A 9,312-nucleotide genomic window follows, 5' to 3' on the forward strand; every position below is an offset into this window, starting at 1 on the left:
CATATAATCGTTTCCTCTTGAAAAACATGACATCAAAATTGTAATATGTGCCCTATTTAATTGGAATATACTGTAAATCATACAAGGTCAGAGACCCATTGTATTATGTTTGCATTGCTGAAAGAATTAATTTTGTAAAAGTGCATATGTTTTCCAGCCCAGAGCAAACTATAAAAAAAATATGTTAATGACATTGCCCACATTTATACTTAAATATTCATCAACAAAGACTAAATGTATTCAGCCTCCATTGCCTATTGTTTTGTACTGTTTCTTTTTAGTTTCTATATCGCAATGTTCCCGTTTCTTCAAAATGAACCGGGAGGACGTTTCTGAAGGATAGCAGACTAATTATTGTCTCCCATTTGCTTATTAGGTGAGCCGCTTTTAACCAACAAAAGTGGAATTTCCATATTTTGATTTTGGTTTAGCCCGAGCCATATCCAGCTGACAAACTCCCGCACATAACTAATGTATGCAAATCAATTTCAGTACGCTGCACGGTCCAGGATTCACCTGACACGGTGCCTCGTCGATTCTGTATGATGAAAACCTGAGTGGGTCTTTCTGACAATTCCTTGCATGTATTTGACTATCACATCTGGAGGATTTGACAACTGAAAATATGACTTCCCTTGCACCTCTCCTACTAAAACGTAATGCTTTTAAACCTTGGTGACAATATCAAACATTAGTTGTCATAGCGTTGCTGACAAAACTCCACTTCTAATATCACTGCCCTCTGATCACATGAATCCCAAATCAACTGTGTGTCTGGCTCTAAAAACTACTTACTAAGATGATGTCACTAGACTTTCACTATAACACTAACTGTGACTGTATCAAAATGCTATATTGTTTAAAAAAGACTAAAATCTAATTAAACTTTTTTTTTTTAAGTATTCATTCTGTATTTTAGTTGACAAAAAAAGACAAGGAAATATTACAAACTTAAATAAATATATAAATATTTTCAATTCATGCCAGTATTATGTCCTATGCTGCACTATATCAGGACTACAGCGGCACCTTAACTTCAGTTTAAGTTAACAATGACACAAAAAGGAAGAGTTGGAGATTGACTGCATGTGATAAAAAACTTGACTTTTGACACAGGACTAAGAAAAAAAAAAGTTAATAAAATGAACAGTACCTTTAGGCTAAAGCCCCACACAAACTACAGCTTATTCAGACAGACAGGTGCTCCAACCACAACAAAAATCAGACCTCATCTTTTATGGTGCTCTGAAAGTCTGTTCCTTTGAAGAGGGAACAAAAATGGCGTAATTTTTTAATGACATGTCTGATATAGATCAGACATGATCTCAGTTTATGAATCTCTATCCCAATCTCCTTCATGTTCGTAGAGCAATTCCAATGCCCAGTGAGATTTAATTCAGTATTTATACACCAAAAGAATGGAACAGTATGCCCTGTCCTAACATTGTTATTAATCATGTTTTAATATAACAATTAAATGTATGTTACAGTGTTATCCATTGGTGTACTATATGCATTCATACTATACAAGTTAGATTATTTTATTATATTCATAAGTTTCAAATAGCATCGATTACAAAAATATCACAAATCAGATTGGCGGTCAATCAACCAGTTGGAGTTGATATTCTTACTACATGTCTCAATTATTTGTGCATATTTAACTTCTCTCACAGTTCGTTCTGTTAATTTAAACTGAGTCTTTGAGAAGAGGTTGCTTGAGCCACCACAAGGCCAAATGTTTCTCCTCAGCTACTTTTGACGCTACCTTGAGCTTCAAGGCTTCAAGAGTCCGATTGTTTTCAGAAAACTTCACACACTGTAAAGAAATACCCAAATAGCTTTTTATCCACGACCTAACGCATAATCAATTAAATGTCTCCCTGAGATTCCATATCGTGCCACCTGTGGTTGCCTCAGAGCTCCATGGTGTTTATCTTACTATTTTTAGGCTTGGAAATAGATATTGAAGCAGAGCTGCGTATGCGATACTCTGTGTGTGTGTTGGAGTGTGTGTTCACGAGAGAGATAGATAGCATGAGAATTTGCAGATGTTTTATTGTTGAGTTGGGGGTGGGGATCTTATATGCTTTCATGGATTCATCCCTCCGAGACTAAAATCCTTCACAGGCAGGTTGCCTTGGGTCTTGATGTTTTTTTAATGTGTGTGATATAATTTGGTATTTTGTTATGTAATATGTTTCACAATATTCTTCTGATCAAATAATCTTAAAGTGCATAAAGATGCAAGGGCACAGAGGGTCCATGCAATCGCCTTGTATGGTAAAGATACAGAATATAATATCATATTCTGACACGCCAGCCACAGATAAATACTCTTGCTCAAGTGTGAAATTAAAACATGGCCGCTGTTATCAGTGCACACTTTCAAATGGTGCAGCCATGTTAAGTCAAGCTATTGTCATAGTATGATCATTCACATCCCTCCTCTCTATTTACTTTTTGTACAGCAGTATATATTTGGAGCTGGGGTGAATATTAATTAATGTTAATAGAAATTCAATCAGCAAACATATGGTTTCTTACTAACGTCCTTACACATTATAGATGTAAATAGTCTGCAGATCTGCTTCTCTCACACAGTTTCCCCTTCAAAACTTGAGCCATCATTGATTTCTTCAGCAAATATGAAAAATAATGAATTCCGTCCACGAACAAATGCTAGAGGGAGATGACACTCGATGTTAACTTACTGATGTACTGGTTCATTAGATGGACTTAAACTGAAGCCTAAATAAACAACCAACAGCATTCAGCCTCCATCTAATGATTGAGTCAAAGGGCAAAAGGTTCAAATATCAACTGCATGATAAATGCTCATTGTTAGCTTTTGCAGCTGGTGTAATTGGCCGGTTGGTATTGTAGTTTGACACTCTTATCAAAATGGGCAATTTAATTAAGAGGAGACATTATTATGCAGCTTCTTTATTACACAGACGCATCTGTTGAGAGTTTCATATGGAGGAAACACATTGGCTTGCACAAACATATACATACTTGCAGCTAATGAGCACTCTTGTTCCACTGTTGACAACAATTAGAAGCCTAGCATTTCCAAACATAACATAATCACATTTTAAAACTTTTTTTACTTTTCTTCCCAAAACGCTGCCGCCCAGTCAGCAGTAGTTACTGTAGTCCACATTCAGACCCAACTAGAGGGTGAAAGCACACGCAGTTAGTGGAATAATTATTTCATAAAAAAGGTGAAGAATAAACAAAACATTTGAGAAAAGGGGGTTGTTGTGTTTGAGAGAGACAAGAAAAGAAAAAACGAGTATAGGAAAGCACCACGAAAAGATCTGCAGTGCCTCCATATGCATGGTTTTTCATATTTTAATCAAGTTTCCTTTCCCGTAAATGTTGAGACTATTGGTGTTGCCACGCTGAGATAACTTATATGAAATAATCTTCTCCCTTCATGCTTCAGTGGGAGTGGGAACATGGGCACAGATTTGTGCTCCAGCTGTCAGCTACGATGGTTAGTGGAGCCCTAAGACCCAATGCGGAGGCTTTTGGCTATGAATTAACACCACCTCAGGATCAAGCAGATGAAATGTCATATTCTCTGTTGTATTCTCGATCTATAGGTCATAGCAACCCATGCAACTAAACTACTGTGTTTTCATATTCATCTTAATTTGGTTGATCTATAATTACATGTCATTTTTTAATGACTATAATAAATGTACTAGTCTTGTTGCAGTAGTAGAAATACAACTATAATTTGTTGCCATTGAGTTTCAAAAGCCAAACATGTACAGTATGTAATATATAAATATGCCACATTAAGAGATATACCATGCACGATCTGAATTAATCTGTTTTCAATGAGGTGGAATCCTTTCAACAAAAGTAAAAATCAATCAATTCATGATAGATGTACTTTTTATTGGCCATTTAAGTTGTAAGTCAATAATGAGTTTCACAAAGTGCACATTTGGACATGTAAATAACTAAACAGTGAAGAAAAATAATCAATGCTTATAGCGGAGTGCAATCCAACTGCTGCAAGGCATGGAAGTCTTTAAAAGTTACTTCTACTTCTGCGACTCAGAGGAATTTATTTGTTCCTCCCTCGTGGCGACACGGCCGTGTCACTTCATGCTGACACAGAGCACAGGCAGCCATTAGTGCTCACTACTTTTCTATAGCGCGACTCCTCTTACTTCTTTATTCTCATCGGCCCTATAGACGGCATACTGCAGAGCAGCGCAATTTCATGCACTTAAAAGGATAAATCTCTCTACTTGGCTGGCCATGAATCTTCTAGGGCTGAGTGGACGCCCAGTGTGGCGCCTGACATTGGGGAAGCTGAACCCTTTGAAACTCGGCATCCACCTGCACCGCTGGTAAATGCCAGCTAGGGCACAATTAGAGAACATAAAAAAAAAAAAGGCCATGGGGGTTCTGAAGAAGCAGGTTTGATTGTGTCGTGTATGCATCTTTCCGATTGCAATTCAACTCTTAAAAAAATAAGTAGAAGTTAACAAAAAGAAACCAATTAGTATGGGTGTGGAATTCCAACTAAACCATCCAATTAAATTACAACAAAATGATCATTCAATTACTTTTTTTTTCACATTTGACATCGCTATGCAACTCTCACACGTCCCGCTATCGGCCTTTCCTGTGGGGACATATCTTTACCCTTCAGCAAATTAACCTTTAGTTTCTTTTCCGAGCTGGCTTTCAACCCTCTTGCATATACCCCTCAATCATCAGACGCGTTCCCACTGAGCGAGCCATGACAATGGGCTGCCTATGGAGCAGGACACAGGCAGAATATCAATGGAGTCTGGCTGCCTAGAGCCACGCTACTCCTCAGCTCTCATTTCCCAAATGTGAGCCTCTGGATAGAAGTGGTCCAAACCTCGACAGATGAAGACATCCTGTAACAATGCTTTTACAGTGTTCCCTGCACAGTTCCAGGGCACTATACCAAACCTGTGGCTGCTGGGAACTGTAGTGCATTGAATAAAATATCATATAGACAAGAGAGAATTGAGTACCATGAAAACTCTTTTAGTTTTTCTTGCTGCTTACTATAAGCTGCACAATGCACATACTATTATATCAATACATTTCATTCCACTGAATTAATCCACTTAAATTAATGAGATTGCTTTGTTAAGCATCCATCTGCAGCAACATACAATAATAGAAATACAGTCAAATTAAGATCGTCAATAAGTGTGTGTGTGCTATGTCAAGTTTAACCATGACATGTTGTGAACATATTGATGCACAATAGGTTTCTTTATGCATGCCACTCAGTACTACACTAATTACAATGGCTTTTGTGCGTGTACACTTGTCCTTCAGTTGCTTGCTATTATACAGTGGAGATCGATAGACTGAAGTTCAAGGTATGAGACAATGCATTGATATGCTGTGTAATAAAACGATGATGTTTTATGTGCCCTCAGTTTGGAGATCCAGATCACCGGAAGTTCAACAACTCAGTGTTTTCGAAGGATTTACTGCATTATTAATTCACCTAATCGTAAAATATGTCAAGCTCTGTCCGTGAGACGTTATGAAAATGTAGATGTTCTTCTCCGCAGAATAAATACCATGCTCTTCGGGGTTTCATTAATCATTATTATGCCGAGAAAGACGTCTCCATCGGCTAAAAATGACGATCCGAAATCAAACACGTACCATAAATAGTGGCACTCCGAGGGAAAAGGGAGTTCACACCGAAATCATTCTCAATGCCCCGTTTAAAGTAGGTCGAGACATTTGTCTGGCAGCTTTCACCCTGTTGCCAAACATAAAGCAGTGTTGGTCAGCTCTGACTTGGTGCACATTCTGCAGATTTCATCTTCATGCGTGTGGAGCGGCGCTTGAGCACGCTGACGTGTTGAGCGTGTGCAATACTAATTAATGCACGCTCCCTAGAGCCATACGACGTGAGGCATAACACTCCACTGACACCACGCCTGTCTAATGAATGAATGTAATTAAAATGATATTATTCAAAGAGATTGCGATGGCACCTGTGTGCGTAACAGACTCCGATAAAGGACGTCTTTACGCCAACTGGTATATATGCTCAGAATGGATGTTAAACTCTCTGCCTCAACTTGACATAATGTAATTAAACCCAACAGCCAGAAAAAAAAAAAAAAATTATAATAACCTCACGGTAAAAATGTTACCTTACCTCACGGACGCACCCGCTGTATTCCAAGTGCACCAAAGGTCATTGCGCAAATATTCAGAGGACAAGATGTAGGAGTGATGAGAAGTAGGTTACACCGCACAATACCTAATCCAGTTCTTAATGTCCTTCAGACGTCGACAACCCTCTAATCTTCAAAGCAAGAGGGGAGCTCAGAGACTCCGTGTATAATCTCACCCACTGTCACTTCACTTCTCTTGCGCAGCCGGGCACATAAAGTTTTTCCGCGTTCATTTCTCTAAACGCAGGGCGAGCCTGGACAAAATAATGTGAACGTTTTTTTTTTTCTTCTTTTTCTTCCGATGACAAAAAAAAAAAAAAAAAAGTGAGAGGTGTCCCGGTCGGTCTTCAGCGAGGAAGTCCGTTCACCATTTGCTGACAGGTGGCAAATCCAACCACCCGCTGAACAGATTCACACATCATACAGCCGGGGGGACGTGGAGAGACCGCCGGAGCCACAACGCGATTCACCGGGCAGATTAAGACGGTCGTTGTGTCGGTTGTCCCCCCCCCCCCCCCCCCCCCCCCCCTTTCTCTCCATCTTTTCTTGCGCTCTGGCGCCACCCGAAGTTGTTCCGAAGGAGCTGTATCCGCACTCAGGGATTCCCAAAATGTCATATTCAGTCCGCTGGAACCGGATTTAGGGCCGATGACGACATGTTGATTTCAGGGACACACTCCCTGTGATTATATTTTGTGATATCATTTGGTGGCAGAAATGTGATTTCTTTCTCACATTGTTATTCTACTCGGGAGCATCAAAATTAATTAAATATCAGTGAGATAGAACGAATATAAATCTCTTTGGAGCGTCACTGAACTGATGAGGTTATGGGCCAAATAAAAAAACATCTCACAATGTGTGTTGTGGTTTACGACCAGTTCATCATATTGCTTAGAATCAGTTTTCCTGGTGTCAGATTTAATCACTAAATCTTCCAGTCATGTCGCTGCCGACCTCCAGGCGCCGCGGTATTTCCTGCCTTCATCCATCACGTGACAGTCACGCCCACCTGCGCACCTGGTCTTAATTATCTCTTATTAGCTCCCGAGTTTTAAACTGTACACTTTCCCTCATTTCCAAGCCACGTCATCGCTGTTTTCTGTCTGTTTGAATAACCAACAATGTAAACGTCCTGTGAGTTCCAAAACCAATATTAGGTATGTTTAGTATGCCCCAATACATAGTAGGCCTATGTCAAAATGCAGTATGCCAAAAATATCAGGATGTTTTAGGACTACTTCTACTACAACTATTCTGACCCACACACCTCTGTGCAGCAAACACATCAGTAAGAGGGTCAACGTTCAAGGTGTCACGTTATGAGGAAGTAGTGTGCTCCATTGAATGCATAGTGTGTGGAGCAGTAGCACTGTGTAAGGGCAGCTGTAGTATGTTCTAAAAGTACAATGTAAAAGTATGTGGTTTGGAATGCAGCTTTTGTTTTAACTTTATCTTACTGCCTCAATCACAATTGTCTGGCCCTCCTAAAACATCTTGAAAAACATATTGAACACAGTTTTGACACCTTGACACATTATGTTTACAAGTGTTTGGTGATTATGGAATTCCGGTAATCAGTTAAACTGGAATTACATAATCACCAAACGCTTGTAAACATGATTTTGATAACACGTTTTTTAAATCAGGCAGGGAAAATGATGTAAAGCTTTGTTTGCATTAATTAGATATCCCAGCTATACACATTGCTAAATACAATGGACTCTCATTATTCTCTATTTAAAAAAAATTGGTGTGCATGGCTTTCAATTATAAATCTCTGGAGTCTAATTGACCACATACAGTAAGTACCGGTAATGTCACTCTGTAGGATTACATATTGTATATTAATCTGTTTGTTAATGTGCCTTTGGCAAACAAAGGGAATATACAGTATAACATAGTTCACAAGACCTGACATTTTTCTTCCTTTTCTGGTATATTACAAATGTACATGTCCATTTCTCTATATATTGCCACCTTCATTCGATGTGCAAGCCCAGCAAAGGAAAGTGTTACCACTGTAATACTTTAAACATGTTGGGTTTTTAATAAGGTCAGAAGAAAAGGGGAAGAAAAAGGTTGAGGATTATAATATTTTTTTATATATGTTACAGTATCAGGGTCAAAATCCAATACCTGCAGCATTGAGTCCTTACAATGTGGTTGTCTATATAATTAGGCAAACTGGACATTTCCAGCTTTGCCTTTTGCTCTTTAATGATGTTTGTTGAGAATGAGGGTTAAATCAGACTCTTCCTATACACATAACCACAGCTGCATAGGAGCAGTATGACATTACAACTGAGTTCATGTTTGAGCGAGAAAGACTTTGAAGCAACTTTAGTGTGCTGTGTTCGCAAGTGTTGACAATCTGCATAATATCTATTCATCAGGCAGAATTTGAAAGATCATTTGAAATTTGTCTATTACTTACTGTAAATCTTGCTAAGCTGAGTGAAAACAACCTCAGTGTCAAGCACATTAGATGTAAGTGCTGACTCTGCACGTAAGATTGTATAGTATGTGTACCTTATGGTATCCCACACTGATCCAATGTAAGCTCTGAGCTGCAAATTCCAAACCCCCAACCTGCTGAATGCAAATGCTTCAGCATTTTTTTAAACAACTGTTCCCTTTCTTACTGCGAAAAAGAAGGACATCCTGAATCTAAATAGTTAGATTTGAGATAAGACTGGGGTCAAAGCTCACGTACAAAAGGAAAATCACTGAATGGAAAAATATAGGTAATTAAAGCAAATCATTTATGTTTAATGCAATTTTGAGGTTACATTCTTCCCATTAAACTTGATTTACACTCTTCTGATTTAATGCTACACTTCTGATTTCATGCAAGACTGATCTTATTATTCTACAGTCCTAAGCACTGATCCTTGTATGACATTACAAGTGTTGAGAGGGCAAAGACCAAATGGCCTCTCCATATTTGATCGGACCAATCGTTCATGTCTTGTTATAAATATCCATGTAATGAATAGTGTTGGGAAGATTGGTATTATATGAGGCTGTATTGTGAACCATGTCGCAGCCCAGGGCTTTCAGTAATTTGTTTGTAAAAAAAAAGAAGCAATTTCACAAGTTT

At 38.7% G+C, this 9,312-nt stretch overlaps 1 protein-coding gene across 2 annotated transcripts in view; it reads right to left on the bottom strand.

Moving 5' to 3' along the window:
- The window catches only part of LOC117744319 (protocadherin-15-like), a 190,660-nt gene extending 184,136 nt beyond the window's left edge, over window positions 1-6,524 (bottom strand). For both annotated transcript variants that reach the window (XM_034552518.1, XM_034552517.1), the window contains exon 1: window positions 6,191-6,524. The gene's annotated coding sequence lies outside the window, so the exon portion shown is untranslated. The remainder of the gene's footprint in view (window positions 1-6,190) is intronic.
- Between the last annotated feature and the right edge of the window lie 2,788 nt (window positions 6,525-9,312).

This window comes from Cyclopterus lumpus, chromosome 15 (assembly GCF_009769545.1).
Source record: "Cyclopterus lumpus isolate fCycLum1 chromosome 15, fCycLum1.pri, whole genome shotgun sequence".
NCBI classification, from domain to species: Eukaryota; Metazoa; Chordata; class Actinopteri; order Perciformes; family Cyclopteridae; genus Cyclopterus; species Cyclopterus lumpus.